The 14,909-nt window shown below is 39.7% G+C and overlaps 1 pseudogene; it reads right to left on the reverse strand.

Annotated features, from left to right (window-relative positions):
• Nucleotides 1-11,389: 11,389 nt before the first annotated feature.
• LOC139317449 (uncharacterized) lies at nt 11,390-13,225 on the reverse strand (annotated as a pseudogene).
• Between the last annotated feature and the right edge of the window lie 1,684 nt (nt 13,226-14,909).

Below are 14,909 nucleotides of genomic sequence, written 5' to 3' on the forward strand. Positions count from 1 at the left end.
GAGATGTAAAGTGGAACTCGGGACATATGTTCATATGTGGTGTAAATGTAATGGGGTTGAACTTTTTTGGTCTAGGATAGAAAATGAAATATTTGAAATAATTAAGAAGAGGGTCAAATTGAAATTGGAAACCATATTATTATTAATATTGAATGAAACAACATTAACAACTGGAGAAAGAGAATTGGTGAGGATTTTGGTTATAATGGGGAGAATTATAATTGCTAGATATTGGAAATTAAATGTTGACTTAAAATTAGAAGAATGGTACAATGAAACATGGAAATTTGCATTAAATGATAAATTGACTTGTGATATTAAAATTAGAAATGGTATATATAAAGAAAATGTTTTTTGGAACACTTGGCAACCATTTGTGGACTTTGCACTTGGGAAATTGGATGAATCGGCACCAGTACCTTATCAAAGAGATTTCTGGAAGAATTGAAGACTTCAATTTCCTAAAACTTCCTTTCCGTTTGTATAGCACGTTGGGGGAAAAAATTTTTTCTTTCCTTACTATTGATTTTTTGTATTGATTTTTTTTCCTTTTTGTTATTCTTTAACAATAAAAATATAATGAAAAATTTAAAAAATAAATAAATAAAAGCTAAGATTCCGGACTCATGGATGGAGGCATATATAACTTTGATACCAAAATAAGAGGCAGATTTACAACAAGTAAAGAATTACATGCTGATATCTCTATTAAATGCAGATTATAAAATTTTTGCATCAATCATGGCTGAAAGATTGAAAAAACGTTTAAATGAATTCATACATATGGATCAAAATGGTTTTTTTACCGAAAAGGCAAATTAGAGACAATATGCGGATTATATTAAATACATTAGAATACTATGAAGCACATCCAGAGAAGCAAATAGCGTTGTTGTTTTTAGATGCACAGAAAACATTTGATAATGTGAATTGGCAATTTATGGTAACACAGTTAAAAATGATGGACTTTGGGGATAGATTCATAAATATGATTAAAACTATCTATAAAGACCAATCGGCAAAGGTGATGGTAAATGGTGAAATGACAGGAAAAGTGGACATTGGAAAAGAAACAAGACAAGGATGTCCATTATCTTCGTTGTTATTTATATTGACATTAGAGATTTTAAATAGAAAAGTGAGACAGGATAAGGATATAAAAGGAATGAAAATCAAAAAAGAGGAGTACAAATTGCAAGTATTTGTGGATGATTTGGTGTTTATTATGGAAGATCCAATAGAGACAGCGCCAAAACTGCTTGAGCAAATGCAAGGATATTGACGTTGGCGGGACATGATTTACAACTAGGTTGGCACGCTTTCCTATGGTACGGGAAACAAAGGATACATGGATATTTCCAGAGACATTATGTAAGAAATGGTTTGTTATTAGTGTGGGAGAGAGTGAAAGAAAAACACTATTTGGAAATACCAATGTGGCTTTCAACAATAGAAACCTTGACACATCCAAATATTGTGAATTTGGGGAATATTGTTAGATACAAAGATATTTTAACGGAACAAGGAGAATTGAAACAAAAGCAAGACTTAGAGAAGCAAGGGATTGAGATAGATTGGTATATGAGAGTACAAATACAATCAAGATTTGAAATAGATCGCAGACAGTATGGTTTTAATCTGGGGAAATCAGAAGTGGATGAGATATTGACAGGAACAGATGAAAAAATGATTAAGAAATTATATAATTATTTGTTACAAGTTAGATTAGAAGATGAAGAAGTAAAAGAAATAGAGCCAAGACCAGAGACATTTTTATTGGGAATATTATCGGAGAAATATAGTAAAGAAGATACATATCTGATTATTCATATAATAACTGCGGCTAGAATAGTATTTGCAAAAAATTGGAAAGCTGATAAAATCCCATTGGAAGGTGAGATAATAAAGAAAATTTTAGAATGTGCAGAAATGAACAGATTAACATTGAGGATAAAAGATAAAGAGGAATCGATGTATTTCAAGACATGGGGAAAATTTTATGATTGGTTAGGAAAAAAATATGAATAAAGGTATAGAGATAAAATGGATAGGGAAAAGACAAATAAGAGAAAAGATAATAAAAAGAATAGAAACCCAGATGATGCTTAGGTAAATGAAAAAGGGGGAAGGGGAGGAAGGGAAAAAGTGTTGCTATAAAAAATGTACATGAATGATGAAATAGTTGTAATTATTAAACAAATAATAAATTGAAATTAAGATGTATATAAATAGAAAATCAGGACTGCTTGATACCATTCTAGATTGAATTAAAAATGGAAACAAGGGAGTGGGAAAAGAGAGGAATAGAGAAAGGGTAGGAGGGGGGAAGAGAGGAAAGGAGAGAGAGGGATAGAAAAGAGAGAAAAGGAGGGGGACTTCCGGTTGACGTCGCAGCGGGAATGAACTGGAAAATAGCAGGCTCTGATGAGCCGCGCAAAATCCAGCCGGATGAACCGCTGCCGGGAGGCTTTCAAGCCATAGCCGTTTTGCAGGGACGGTGAAGAAAGGAGAGGCATTTCGTGGACTGCAAGGAATTGGCAATTTCCTCGCTGGAACAGAAACAGCTCTGCCGAAGCGGCAGCAGGGGCAGCGGCCACCTTATGGTGACCGTCTTGAAACTGGGACAACCGGACTGAAGAATTATGCAGGAGTGGCGATTGGACGGAGTGCTAGAACTGGGTGAGATAAATGCCAATTTATGCTTTAAAAAAGGTAGAAATCGAAGTTTTAAAAGCATTCCTGAGCTTGGACTAGCAGCTATCGGGCTTTTGGGGGGAAAAAAGCGCACACACACGGAACAAAGAGAAGGCGTGGATTGTGATATAAAAAATCTAAGAGAAAGTTTTGGATTTGGAAAATTGGGAAAAGCAAACAATGTTAAAAGAGCCTTGGTAGTACAGTGGTCTAAAGCACCCTGTTATTAAGACCAGCTGCCTGCAATTACCACAGGTTCAAATCTCGCCAGGCTCAAGGTTGACTCAGCCTTCCATCCTTTCTAAGGTAGGTAAATTGAGGACCCAGTTGTGGGGGCAATAAGCTGACTTCGTATAAAATATACAAAAGGATGAAGGCTATTGCTTAACACATTGTAAGCCGCCCTGAGTCTCCGGAGAAGGGCGGCATATAAATCACAAAAAAAAAAAAAAGGAAAGGAAAAGATTTTTGGAAGAAAATAATAATTTATAAGAGAAATTTGAAAAAATTATTGGACATTTTGACAAATAAATGGATAAAAGAGCCTGCTTTGTAACAGAGTAGAAACAGAGAGTGCCATCTGCTGGAGGAAAGAAATTGTAATATTCTATCTAAATAGACAAAACAGAAGAAATAGCAGCTGGAAATTTCGACCTTGGGGGTATAGAAGAAGAATTGTATACTGTATGAAAAATTAAGGAGTGACTGTGTTTTACATCTGGGTGGTTGTTTTACTTTCCTTCTTTTCTGGAAGATAGTTTTATATTTGGATTTGACTGTTGCTGAATTGAGATAACAATAATTGAGAAGAACATTTTAACTTTAAAGAATAAAAGAATAATTGAAGCATAAAAGAAGAAAAGAAGAGGAGAAATAAGAAAATTATACAGATTTAAAATTTTGACTAAGTGTATAGAGATATAATTGGGGGAGGTATTAGTAACCTTTTAAACTGTCACAAAATGGAGTTGCAGATGTATGGAGAGTTACTTTTGATGCTCAAGAGCATCTCAAATTCAGTTAAATATATAGAAAAAGAAAATGAAGAGAAGCTGGAAGAGGGAAATTTGAATGAGAAACAAGAAATTAATAATGGTGAAGAGAACATATTAAAAAATAGAAATCAGACAGAGAGCACCATAGAAAAGGTTGGGAATGTAAAAAGAGCAGAGAGGAAAGGGGGTAACTCCTCCTAAAAAAGAAACAGGCAAAAGGAAAGAAGGGGAAAATCTGGAAGAGACAAGGGAAAGCCTTGGGGAGGGAGGTTCAAACAACACAACAAAAAAAGAAAAATGGAAGCCAGAAGATGAAATGTAATATATATATATAAATAAAAAAGAAAATTGAGAAGTTAGAGCGAGATAAAGGGTCGTGCAAAAAATTATTAGAAAAGAGGATGCTAAAAAGATTCAGAGATGATGGTTAAAGATGAAGAATGATGGGGTAAAAATAGGCAAATATAAATGAGGTAGATTAATAAATGGGAAGGGGAAAGTAGACAATATAATAACAATAGTATTTTTGGTAGTTTTTAAAATTAGAATTGAATTTTAATTGTTATAGTAGTGGTAAGAGAGAAGAGTTTTAGGATATACTGTGATATTAGCTAGATGAAAGCATTGAAAATGAAATGACAAAGAAATATGTAAGAATAATATGGTAGAAGTGGAAAAAATAAGATATGGTGGAAAATGATTATAAGTGAATATATGATGAAGAGGAATTAATAGAGTTTGTCTACATTAAATTTTAATAGATGGAAACATGAAAATAAGTAATTTGATAATATTAATCTTGATATCAATGTAAAAAATGTTAATTGTAAAGAGAAAAATAAGGCTGAAATTATGAAAGTGACTATTTATGTAAAAAAAGAAGGAATAGAATATGTTTGTGACAAACCACAGCAGATGGAAAGGTGAAAATAAGTAATATAAGAATATCATTAACTTTGATAATAATGGAAATTAAGATGAATATTTTATTGTTTATGATTGGGTAGGGAATTAGAGAGACACTTCCGGAAATGAAGGAAGAAAGTAAACAATAGGAGTGATTGTAATAGAGAAGAAGCATAAGGCGTAAAGCAGGGGTGAAATCTAAAATTTCTTACTACCAGTTCTGTGGGCATGGCTTGGTGGTGGTGGGGGTAATGTGACTGGGTGGGCGTGGCCAATTGTTTTTTTTTTTACTTTTAAAACCATTTTTTCTACAACCTCTTTGGCTAAGAGGTTGTAAAAAATGTTTTCAAAAGGCTCTGATGATCCCAGCTGAGCTCCCTGATCGGCAGAGGCTTTTTTAAAAAGCCTCTGCCAATCAGGGAACTCAGCTTGGATTGTCAGAGCATTTAAAAGAAAAAAAGGGTTTTTTTCTTTTAAATGCCTTTGATGAGCTGCACAATAATCAGAGGCTTTTTTTTTACTTTTAAAAGCATTTTTTCGGCCGTAGTTGTAGAAAAAATGCTTTTAAAACTAAAAAAAAAGCTCTGATGATTGTGCGGCTCAGCTGGGCATGGGGGGAGGCGGGGATTTTTCCTACCAGTTCTCCGAACCACCCTCCTCCATCGCTACCGGATCGGGCGATCCGGTCCGAACTGGGAGCATTTCACCCCTGGCGTAAAGTGATGTTATTTAAAAATAAAATTGAAAAGGATAAAAAATGATGGAAAGAAAATAATATGGCAAAAGTTGAAATAAGAAGAGATGGAGAAAAATTATAAATTTGTAATAAAGGATGTATAAAAGAGATAAATATTGGAAAAACAGGAAGATTTATATATATATATATATATATATATATATATATATATATATATATATATATATATATATATATATATATATATATTGATGATTTTGATTAGATAGAGTTATATAAGACGTATAAGATGTGACCTGGTCAGCACTCTGTTCATAAAATATGTATGATGAAAAGAAATTTTTTTCAATAAAACTTGTCTAAAAAGAAAAAGAAAAGAGAGAAAAGGAGAGGAAGAAAGAGGAGGGGGAAAAAGAGTAGGAGAGAGGGTTAGAAAAGGAAGAAGAAGAGACGAGTGGGGGAAAGGAAGGGGAAGTAGGAAAGAGAAAGAGAGGAGGAATGAAGAAAGTAGAAAGGATCAGAAAAAGGAAGAGAAGGGAAGAAGAAGAGGGAAAGTTGTGGTAAAATAAAAGAGAGGAAATGGTAAAAGAGCAGTCCCGAAGAATTAATAATTAATAATTAAAAATAGTTAAAAGACGAGACGAATGATTAATGATGGATAAGAGACTGTACATTTAAATATGTTTATGAGAAATAAAAACAAAAACTTTTTTTTTTTAAAAAAAGATGGTGAAGGTTCGTCCATATAAGAAATTGTGGAACTTCTTAATGCCAGCCACTATGGCAAGGGCTTCCTTGTCTATCTGGGCATAATTCCTTTCAGACGATGATAATGTTCTAGAATAGTATGCAATGGGGTCCTCCCTACCATCTGGCATCCTTCAGTGTTCGTTCCATAATACTTTGGAACAACCCTGGTGCTACGCTTACCCCAAACTGCAAGCGGTGCACTCGGAATGCACCTCTGTGTGTGACTATTGTCTGGGCCTCTGCGGTAGCGTCGTCCACCAGCAGCTGCTGGTAGGCCTGGGCAAGGTCTAACTAACACCGGCCTGAAAGAGGAGGTGGTGAGACCCCTCCTCAAGAAACCTGCCTTGGATCCAACCATATTGGATAACTTTCGTCCGGTCTCCAACCTTCGCTTTGTAGCGAAGGTTGTTGAGAGCATGGTGGCACGGCAGCTTCCATTGGCCCTGGAGGATACAGACTACCTGGATCCGTACCAATCGGGTTTCAGGCCAGGGTACAGCACAGAGACAGCATTGGTCGCACTGGTGGATGATCTTTGGAGGGCTCGGGACAGGGGATATTCCTCTGTTCTGGTCCTCTTAGATCTTTCGGCGGCGTTTGATACCATCGACCATGGTATCTTGCTACAACGGCTCGAGGGGTTGGGAGTGGGAGGCACCATTTTACGGTGGTTCTCCTCCTATCTCTCGGGCCATACGCAAGCGGTGTTGGCAAAGGGGCAGAGGTTGGCTATGAGGCCCCTCACCTGTGGGGTGCCCCAGGGGTCAGTCCTCTCGCCTCTCCTGTTCAACATCTATATGAAGCCGCTTGGGAAGATCATCCATGGTTTTGGGGTGCGGTATCATCAGTACGCTGATGATACCCAGTTTTTTATATCCACCCCAAACCAGCCCAGTGATGCCCTCAACGTGATGTCCCATTGCCTGGAAGCGGTACGGACCTGGATGGGGAGGAACAGGCTTCGACTCAACCCTGCCAAGACCGAGTGGCTGTGGGTACCGGCATCTTGTTCCGATTGAGATATTCCACCGTTGACCATCGGGGGTGAGGTGTTACCCCCTGTGGATAGGGCCCGCAACTTGGGTGTCCTCCTGGATTCACGGTTGTCTCTGGAAGACCATGTGATGACCATGACCAGGGGGGCATTTGCCCAGGTTCGCCTTGTGCGACAGTTGCACCCTTACTTGGACCAAGATGCCCTACGCAGCATTACTCATGCGCTGGTCACCTCCCGTCTTGACTACTGCAACGCTCTCTACCTAGGGCTGCCCTTGAAAACCACTCGAAGGCTTCAGCTGGTGCAGAATGCGGCCACGCGGGTTGTGATGGGAGTGTCCCGACACTCCCATGTTACACCCCTCCTGCGCGGCTTGCATTGGTTACCGGTTGCCCTTCGGGTGAGGTTCAAGGTGCTGGTTATCACCTATAAAGCCCTTCATGGCCTAGGCCCGGGATATCTGTCTGACCCCCTGCAGCCAGCGACAATCCCCAATCGCCCGGTGCATTCCCACAGACAGGGCCTCCTCTGTTAGGGTTTTGATCGATCCCATTTTTGGCTCTGGGATAATCTCACCATTAATTAGAGGATGGACCGTGGCTTTCTCCAAGTTGCAATATTCTGAAATAAAACCCGAAGAAGTATTCTCTAATAAAACTCTTTTATTTGTAAAAGTAACAAAACATCTATCTATCTAATTAGCTACATCTTGGCAGCATTCCTCTGCCGGACCATTCCTGGCAGAGCGAACAAAGGAAAGAGTAGTAATGAAGGAATGGAATGTAGGACATGCGCAGTGAAAATACTGATAAGGAACTTGGCAAACTACAGCAAGTCTATTAGTCCAAAAATATGAAGCTCAGCTGGGAAATACAAGAACGCAGTGACAATCCCCTTCTTTGCCAGTTGAGTGAACATCAGGTACATCATCAAATAAGGCACATCTTCTTACGCAGATACTCGTGTTGAGCTGCTGGGAGTGGTTTGTTGAGCATATCAGCAATTTGATCATGTGTAGATACATATTGCATTTTGACAAAACCTTTTTTCACTAAATGTTTTATGTTTTGATAACGGATGTCAATGTGTCTGGACCTAGAATCTGTGAAATGAGATTCAGAAATATAAACCACCGATTCACTGTCTTCCATCACAGTGATCGGTCGGATCGGATGTGTCCAGATATCTGTGACTAAAGCATCAAACCAAGTTAGAGAATTACATGCATCTGAAACACAAGCATATTCAGCTTCAGTAGATGAACAAGAAACAAAATTCTGTTTACGCACTTGCCAATAAACAGGACATCCATTTAAGAACATCATATAACCTGAAGTACTTTTATGTGATTTCTTATCACTCGCCCAATCAGAATCTGCATAACAACATAATTCTGCATAATTAGTATGTGTTGGTTCTAACAATAACTTCAAATGTTTGGTGTATTGTAGGTATCTCAATAATTTCTTAACGCATGTCCAATGAAACTGTTTTGCCTTACCTACGTGTCGAGATAAGAGATTAACACTAAGTGCAATGTCGGGTCTGGTCCAACTACTAATATACAATAGTGACCCAATAACTGAACGATAAAGTGTTTGATCCTCGAACTCAGGACTTGCTTCTTGTGTCAAGTTATGAAAATCTGTTTGCATGGGTGTCTTTGTTGTGTTAGCATCTTTCATGTTGCAATGATGCAAAATTTGTTCAATTTTATCCTCTTGTGAAAGACTAAACCCCTTCTGTGTTTTTTCAACCTGAACACCTAAATAAGTGCTAATATGACCTAATGATTTCAATGTGAAGTATCTCTGCAAAGCTTTGGCAAAAATTTCACTCATCTGCTTATTTGGACCAATATAAACAATGTCATCGACATAAACAAGAACTATCTCATATGCATTGTTAGATCTTTTTGTGAACACGCACTCATCAGTTTCGGACTTAATAAAGCCCATTGAATTTAGTTTGTCAGTAAGACATAAGTACCACATTAAACCAGACTGTTTCAGACCATAAAGACTTTTGTTTAGAAACCAGGTATCCCCTTCTTGCTGTCGGAATCCTGGAGGACTTTTCACGTAGATCTCTTCATCTAGGTCTGTATGTAGATAAGCCGTGTCAACATCAAACTGGAAAACTTCTAAACCAAGGATAGTTGCAGTTGCTAAAGCAATTTTTACACTCTAAGTTCTGACTGTTGGTGAATAGGTATTTGTGTAGTCCTCAGGATAACGTTGAGCGAAACACTGAGCTACAAGTCTGGCCTTGTACAGTGACTCACCATTTGGTTTCTTTTTGATTCTGTAGACCCATCTAGTGCCAATGACCTTTTTGTTTGCTGGAGGTTTTGCAGGTGTAAACACTTTAAGTTTCTTTAGACTGTCCATTTCAACCTGCATTGCATCATACCATTTGTCTTGCTCTGAATCAGGAAGCTGCTTGATTTGTGTGAAATTATCAGGCGGAAGTGTAACATTGCAAATCAAAATGAAAGGGTGCTTTTGTCAGTTGCCAAGAATATTGTTGTGGAGGGATCCCTTTTGTGGCCCTGTTGGAACGTCTCGGGACAACTGTCCAGTCTTCTTCTGCTTCATCCTCGTCCTCACATTCGTCGCTAGCGTCAGCATCCGCAGCTTGCGAAGACGGAACATCAGGTTGAGAAGAACCAGTGGAATCTTGATCATCAATCTGCGTGGCATCAGCAGTATCATCTCTAGGAAAATAAACTCCAGGATCATTGGAATGAATCCTGGACCAGTCAATATCTTCCGCAAAATTAGCAGATTGGGAAATCACAATTACATGTTTAGAGTCAATAAATTTGCTCCATTTTGAGATACCCATAAATCTCAGTCTTTTTGCTGTTGGACCTCCTTTTCTTCTTTGAGCTAAGGGAATGTTCACCATAGCATATGAACCAAAAATATGGATGTTTTTAAGATCGGGCTTGTACCCATACAATATGAAGAAAGGAGTCTGATTTGTTACACTGCTCCAAGTACGGTTCACAATGTAATTTGCATACTTGATAGCTTCACCCCAGTATATCTTACCAAGGTTGGCGTCTTCCAGGAGACAACGTATCATGGTTTGCAGTACCCTTTGTCTTCTTTCTATGACCCCATTATGAACCGGTGTGTAAGGGGCCGACGTCTGATGAATAATTCCATTCTTACGCATCCAGTTCTGGAAACGCTGAGACATGAATTTGGCACCACGATCACTCTGGATTCTGGCGATGCGAACTTGGTGTTGGGTAGAAACAAGGGCTGCAAAGTCTTTAAAGATCTGAAAGGTCTCAGATATTTCTTTCATAGGATATACATATCCATATCTAGAGTAATTATCAACAATTGTTAGAAAATATTTTCTACCACCAAATGATGGCGGAAAAGGACCAACTATGTCAGTGTGAACCAAATCAAAAATGCGTGTTGACAGGCGTGTAGCGTGTTTGGGAATGGCTGCTGCTTTGGATTTGGCCTTTTTGCAGACAGCACAATCCAAAAACACCTTACACCCCTTTAGATCCAAACCTTTTGCGAACTCCGGCATCTTCATAAGAACATGGAAACTGCCATGTCCCAATCTTCTATGCCATTTATGGATACACCTAGAATGCAAAGGTTTACCAGTTAGTAAATTCTCAACATTAACAGTTTTATGAGGAACCTCAGGCTTGCTCTGAGCAACCTGTTTACCAATTCTATTTTTGTTGGCTTTAGGACCCTTTGGAATAGCAACAGGATCTCTCTCTGGAGCATCTCTCTCTGGGCCTGTGCTCTCCCTTTTTGGAGTTTGTATACTTGCCTGTGTTTGTGTTTTAGGCTTTGGCTTTAAGTAATAAACACCACCAATTAATATGGCTCCAGCAACAATATCTCCATCTTTAACTATGTAACTTGCATTTTCAAGGTGGTGAACCTGGAATTTTAACATTCTAGACAAGTGACTCTGACTAAGCAAATTACTGGTTGCTGTTGGTATATAATAAACATCAGGAATGAATGCATCGAGCTCTTCAACATAAACAGTTCCTTTTCCTTTGACCTGACAAGGATGATTGGAAAAAGAGTAAAGTTCACGTAGTTCTGGTTCAGGCTCGTGCATCTCTGTAAAAAGTTCCTTTCTGTAGGTAACATGCAATGCTGCACCACTGTCCAAAGTCCACAGGAGTTGTCTGTCGTACTCTGGTTGAAGTTGTGGATCATTGGTTAAAGCCAATGTGGCGAGTGGAGCTTGTGCATCATGCCGGGGACCACAACGACCTTGTCTTCCACCTCTGCCTCTGCCTCTGGAATCTGCTCCTCTGGGCTGGTATGAGACAGGAGCTGGAACTTGTTGGGGACAATCCCGGGTGGCATGTCCCACACGATTGCAGGTGTTGCACCTTGGCATCCTTGGAGCGTAGGCTCTTCCTCGGAAGGGGCACCTAGGTGGGGCTCTTGATGCGGGTGATCCTCTCAAATGTGGCGTGGCCAACATGAATGCCTCTTCTTCAATTAAAAGTCTACAGACATTGTCCACTGTGCGTTGAGCAATTGGGACTTGGTTAATTTTTGTAACAGCATCTTTCCATTCATAATTCAATGAGTTAACGATGATGCTGATCATTTGAATATCTTCAATATTATGGCCTCTTTCTCTCAATTCTGTTCTGATTCCTTTCAGTTTGGTCAAATGCCCTCCAATTTGTTCACCGGGTTTCAATCTCGAACCGTGGAGTTCAGACATGAGTAAACATGAAGATTCAATTGAGACAGGCCTGTAGCAATTTTCCAATTCAGCCCAAATTTGTCGGGCTGCTGTATTTGGTGGAAAAGTGACCTGCAGTTCAGTATCCATGGACATCAATAATGTTGTGCGAGCTCTAATCTCTAAGTCTCTTATTGCAAAAGTCCATGGCTGTGCAGGAGGATTAAAAATCATGCAGTGAGTGCCTTCTCTAAGAAGCAATAGTGTAATCTCACTGACCCAGGCTTTATAATTATGTCCTGACATTTTTAGTTTTGACTCACCAGTTAGTGGAGAGACAGAAAATGCCTGGTAAGGAGCCTGCATTTGGTATGCTGGCTATGCTGGCAGAAATGCCTGTGGTATTTGCTGTGCCTGTTGTGGACCTAAAAATGGTCTTGGTTGTGCCATTGGAGGTGGACCAGGAGCTGGCCCTGTTTGCACTTGTGGCTGTGGCACATATGCAGGCATTTGTGGCTGCTGTTTCATTGGAATCTGCTGTATTCCAGCTGCCATTTGTGCTTGAGCTTGCCTTTGCTGCATTAAGCTTTGTTGTGTTCCATCTAAAAGGACACCAGCACCACCAGGGGGTGTTGGAGATGGGGTCTGTGGAGACACTTGTGGCATTTCAGCTTGAATCTCTGAGTGAGTTAGAGACAGGTTTGCCAGGGTCTGGTGCAACAATTCAAAGTGCTCATCTAAGCTCCGTTCTCTTTCAGCTTCCTGTAGTAAATTACTTTCGCCAGCAGATGGTGCTGCACCTTTAGCTTCGGGCAGCCCAGTTACAAGAAATGACTGCGTGGCAGGTTTACATGTAACTTGATCAGGGAGACTTTTATGTGACGTGTGCACTGCTCTCTGTTTTAATTGGCCTGACACAGAATCCACCAGGGGGTGTGTCTTTGGCTCTGAGGAAGAAAGCAAGATGGCGCTTTTAGAGATTCTTAAGTCACGAGGCTCTGTCTTATCTTGCTCAAGCACAGACAAATCCGTCTTAAACCGAGACAGTTCATTTTCATAATATTTTACGTGCTCATGATAGGATTTGATGGCCATCTCATGCCGAGTGAGTTCAGGGCTTTGAGGAGGATAGTAAATTACTTCTCTCTCTATGTGGGAGGAAGAATGCTCGGCAGTTTGTGAAAACGTTCTTGGGCTAGCACCAAGCACATTGTAATCTGAGGGCTCCGGGAGGATAGATTTATAGCATGCAAATTGAGAAGAAAAAGCTACCGACCTCAGTCGCAATTCATTATCTTCAAAAGCAGCTGTTCTGTTATCTCTCCCTTGACGCATTTCCGAAAGCATTTTTTGATCTTCCTCACCCATGGCCCCTTCTTGTTCAAGTTGCGTGGCTGTAGCAAGGGGCTGGAAATCTGAAAATCTTCTTTCTGCCTCCTCTTCAGCAAAATACATCTTGTATTTGTTTTTCTTCTTCTTCTTTGGCATCTTAGCAGATAGATTAATTAACGTTCCTCAGTCATAAAATCAATCATCTAGCTAATTAGCCTAGGCGGTCTTATCAGAAATAACAAGCAAGGAAAAAACCATAATTTCAACCGTCCGACTGCTACCAGGTGTTAGGGTTTTGATCGATCCCATTTTTGATTTTGATAATCTCACCATTAATTAGAGGATGGACCGTGGCTTTCTCCAAGTTGCAATATTCTGAAATAAAACCCGAAGAAGTATTCTCTAATAAAACTCTTTTATTTGTAAAAGTAACAAAACATCTATCTATCTAATTAGCTACATCTTGGCAGCATTCCTCTGCCAGACCATTCCTGGCAGAGAGAACAAAGGAAAGAGTAGTAATGAAGGAATGGAATGTAGGACATGCGCAGTGAAAATACTGATAAGGAACTTGGCAAACTACAGCAAGTCTATTAGTCCAAAAATATGAAGCTCAGCTGGGAAATACAAGAACGCAGTGACAATCCCCTTCTTTGCCAGTTGAGTGAACATCAGGTACATCATCAAATAAGGCACATCTTCTTACGCAGATACTCGTGTTGAGCTGCTGGGAGTGGTTTGTTGAGCATATCAGCAATTTGATCATGTGTAGATACATATTGCATTTTGACAAAACCTTTTTTCACTAAATGTTTTATGTTTTGATAACGGATGTCAATGTGTCTGGACCTAGAATCTGTGAAATGAGAGGCCCGGGATATCTGTCTGACCCCCTGCAGCCAGCGACAATCCCCAATCGCCCGGTGCATTCCCACAGACAGGGCCTCCTCTGTTAGGGTTTTGATCGATCCCATTTTTGGCTCTGGGATAATCTCACCATTAATTAGAGGATGGACCGTGGCTTTCTCCAAGTTGCAATATTCTGAAATAAAACCCGAAGAAGTATTCTCTAATAAAACTCTTTTATTTGTAAAAGTAACAAAACATCTATCTATCTAATTAGCTACATCTTGGCAGCATTCCTCTGCCGGACCATTCCTGGCAGAGCGAACAAAGGAAAGAGTAGTAATGAAGGAATGGAATGTAGGACATGCGCAGTAAAAATACTGATAAGGAACTTGGCAAACTACAGCAAGTCTATTAGTCCAAAAATATGAAGCTCAGCTGGGAAATACAAGAACGCAGTGACATCCTCAGGGTGCCGTCGGCCAGACAGTGTCGGCTGGCGACCCCCAGGGGGAGAGCTTTCTCTGTGGGCACACCCACCCTCTGGAACCAACTTCCTTTGGAGCTCCGGATGGCCCCTGACCTTCGCTCGTTCCGCCTCGAGTTGAAGACCTGGTTGTTCCGTAGCCTGGACTGATGGGGGGTTTTTAATGAATTTTAAACTGTTTAAAATTGGGTTTTAATTTTATATTGTTTTAATAAGGAACTATGCATTTTACCGTTGTGAGCCACCCTGAGTCCTCAGGCCTCCGGCTAGAATATCGAAGATGTTCCCGGGAACCTCTCCGGTTTGTTGGAAATGCAACGCCGCTATGGGAACTTATTTTCATAGCTGGTGGACCTGTCCCCGAGCAAAAGAATATTGGGCTAGAATTCAAAAATGGATTTTAGAAATCACAGGATGTAGGATAGAATTGAACCCGGAAACGTTTTTACTAGGCATGAAACCAGAGAACTTAAACAAATCTAATTGGTATCTCGCTCTCCACATCAT

This window comes from Pituophis catenifer, unplaced genomic scaffold, assembly GCF_029215685.1.
Source record: "Pituophis catenifer annectens isolate HBS135680 unplaced genomic scaffold, rPitCat1.0.hap2 SCAF_5, whole genome shotgun sequence".
NCBI classification, from domain to species: Eukaryota; Metazoa; Chordata; class Lepidosauria; order Squamata; family Colubridae; genus Pituophis; species Pituophis catenifer.